This window comes from Bombus huntii, unplaced genomic scaffold (assembly GCF_024542735.1).
Source record: "Bombus huntii isolate Logan2020A unplaced genomic scaffold, iyBomHunt1.1 ctg00000157.1, whole genome shotgun sequence".
Lineage (NCBI taxonomy): Eukaryota > Metazoa > Arthropoda > Insecta > Hymenoptera > Apidae > Bombus > Bombus huntii.
The window spans coordinates 38,978-42,518 of record NW_026099398.1 but is presented as its reverse complement, the minus strand read 5'-3'; positions in this window follow the sequence as shown (position 1 = coordinate 42,518).

Here is a 3,541-nt window from a genome sequence, read left to right as displayed (position 1 = left end):
AATGGAGTTCAACGAGTGCTTAAACGTCGAAATATCTCCAACGGGAAGGAAATGACGGCTTTTTTCATCAAAATTTTCGAAATCTTCGCGATTTGCGAGATATTTTGATTGTTTCGATGCTTAAACGTTGTGCATTGCATTAGCACTGTGAAATGGAGTTCAACGAGTGCTTAAACGTCGAAATATCTCCAACGGGAAGGAAATGACGGCTATTTTTCGCTAAAATTTTCGAAATCTTCGCGATTTGCGAGATATTTTGATTGTTTCGACGCTTAAATGGTTGTGCATTGCATTAGCACTGTGAAATGGAGTACAACGAGTGCTTAAACGTCGAAATATCTCCAACGGGAAGGAAATGACGGCTATTTTTCGCTAAAATTTTCGAAATCTTCGCGATTTGCGAGATATTTTGATTGTTTCGACGCTTAAACGTTGTGCATTGCATTAGCACTGTGAAATGGAGTTCAACGAGTGCTTAAACGTCGAAATATCTCCAACGGGAAGGAAATGACGGCTATTTTTCGCTAAAATTTTCGAAATCTTCGCGATTTGCGAGATATTTTGATTGTTTCGACGCTTTAATGGTTGTGCATTGCATTAGCACTGTGAAATGGAGTTCAACGAGTGCTTAAACGTCGAAATATCTCCAACGGGAAGGAAATGACGGCTATTTTTCATCAAAATTTTCGAAATCTTCGCGATTTGCGAGATATTTTGATTGTTTCGACGCTTAAATGGTTATGCATTGCATTAGCACTGTGAAATGGAGATCAACGAGTGCTTAAACGTCGAAATATCTCCAACGGGAAGGAAATGACGGCTATTTTTCGCTAAAATTTTCGAAATCTTCGCGATTTGCGAGATATTTTGATTGTTTCGACGCTTAAATGGTTGTGCATTGCATTAGCACTGTGAAATGGAGTTCAACGAGTGCTTAAACGTCGAAATATCTCCAACGGGAAAGAAATGACGGCTATTTTCCGCTAAAATTTTCGAAATCATCGCGATTTGCGAGATATTTTGATTGTTTCGACGCTTAAATGGTTGTGCATTGCATTAGCACTGTGAAATGGAGTTCAACGAGTGCTTAAACGTCGAAATATCTCCAACGGGAAGGAAATGACGGCTATTTTTCGCTAAAATTTTCGAAATCTTCGCGATTTGCGAGATATTTTGATTGTTTCGACGCTTAAATGGTTGTGCATTGCATTAGCACTGTGAAATGGAGTTCAACGAGTGCTTAAACGTCGAAATATCTCGAACGGGAAGGAAATGACGGCTATTTTTCATCAAAATTTTCGAAATCTTCGCGATTTGCGAGATATTTTGATTGTTTCGACGCTTAAATGGTTGTGCATTGCATTAGCACTGTGAAATGGAGTTCAACGAGTGCTTAAACGTCGAAATATCTCGAACGGGAAGGAAATGACGGCTATTCTTCATCAAAATTTTCGAAATCTTCGCGATTTGCGTGATATTTTGATTGTTTCGACGCTTAAATGGTTGTGCATTGCATTAGCACTGTGAAATGGAGTTCAACGAGTGCTTAAACGTCGAAATATCTCCAACGGGAAGGAAATGACGGCTTTTTTCATCAAAATTTTCGAAATCTTCGCGATTTGCGAGATATTTTGATTGTTTCGATGCTTAAACGTTGTGCATTGCATTAGCACTGTGAAATGGAGTTCAACGAGTGCTTAAACGTCGAAATATCTCCAACGGGAAGGAAATGACGGCTATTTTTCGCTAAAATTTTCGAAATCTTCGCGATTTGCGAGATATTTTGATTGTTTCGACGCTTAAATGGTTGTGCATTGCATTAGCACTGTGAAATGGAGTACAACGAGTGCTTAAACGTCGAAATATCTCCAACGGAAAGGAAATGACGGCTATTTTTCATCAAAATTTTCGAAATCTTCGCGATTTGCGAGATATTTTGATTGTTTCGATGCTGAAACGTTGTGCATTGCATTAGCACTGTGAAATGGAGTTCAACGAGTGCTTAAACGTCGAAATATCTCCAACGGGAAGGAAATGACGGCTATTTTTCATCAAAATTTTCGAAATCTTCGCGATTTGCGAGATATTTTGATTGTTTCGACGCTTAAATGGTTGCGCATTGCATTAGCACTGTGAAATGGAGTTCAACGAGTGCTTAAACGTCGAAATATCTCCAACGGGAAGGAAATGACGGCTATTTTTCGCTAAAATTTTCGAAATCTTCGCGATTTGCGAGATATTTTGATTGTTTCGACGCTTAAACGTTGTGCATTGCATTAGCACTGTGAAATGGAGTTCAACGAGTGCTTAAACGTCGAAATATCTCCAACGGGAAGGAAATGACGGCTATTTTTCGCTAAAATTCTCGAAATCTTCGCGATTTGCGAGATATTTTGATTGTTTCGACGCTTTAATGGTTGTGCATTGCATTAGCGCTGTGAAATGGAGTTCAACGAGTGCTTAAACGTCGAAATATCTCCAACGGGAAGGAAATGACGGCTATTTTTCATCAAAATTTTCGAAATCTTCGCGATTTGCGAGATATTTTGATTGTTTCGACGCTTAAATGGTTGTGCATTGCATTAGCACTGTGAAATGGAGTTCAACGAGTGCTTAAACGTCGAAATATCTCCAACGGGATGGAAATGACGGCTATTTTTCATCAAAATTTTCGAAATCTTCGCGATTTGCGAGATATTTTGATTGTTTCGATGCTTAAACGTTGTGCATTGCATTAGCACTGTGAAATGGAGTTCAACGAGTGCTTAAACGTCGAAATATCTCCAACGGGAAGGAAATGACGGCTATTTTTCGCTAAAATTTTCGAAATCTTCGCGATTAGCGAGATATTTTGATTGTTTCGACGCTTAAATGGTTGTGCATTGCATTAGCACTGTGAAATGGAGTTCAACGAGTGCTTAAACGTCGAAACATCTCCAACGGGAAGGAAATGACGGCTATTTTTCGCTAAAATTTTCGAAATCTTCGCGATTTGCGAGATATTTTGATTGTTTCGACGCTTTAATGGTTGTGCATTGCATTAGCACTGTGAAATGGAGTTCAACGAGTGCTTAAACGTCGAAATATCTCCAACGGGAAGGAAATGACGGCTATTTTTCGCTAAAATTTTCGAAATCTTCGCGATTTGCGAGATATTTTGATTGTTTCGACGCTTAAATGGTTGTGCATTGCATTAGCACTGTGAAATGGAGTACAACGAGTGCTTAAACGTCGAAATATCTCCAACGGAAAGGAAATGACGGCTATTTTTCATCAAAATTTTCGAAATCTTCGCGATTTGCGAGATATTTTGATTGTTTCGATGCTGAAACGTTGTGCATTGCATTAGCACTGTGAAATGGAGTTCAACGAGTGCTTAAACGTCGAAATATCTCCAACGGGAAGGAAATGACGGCTATTTTTCATCAAAATTTTCGAAATCTTCGCGATTTGCGAGATATTTTGATTGTTTCGACGCTTAAATGGTTGCGCATTGCATTAGCACTGTGAAATGGAGTTCAACGAGTGCCTAAACGTCGAA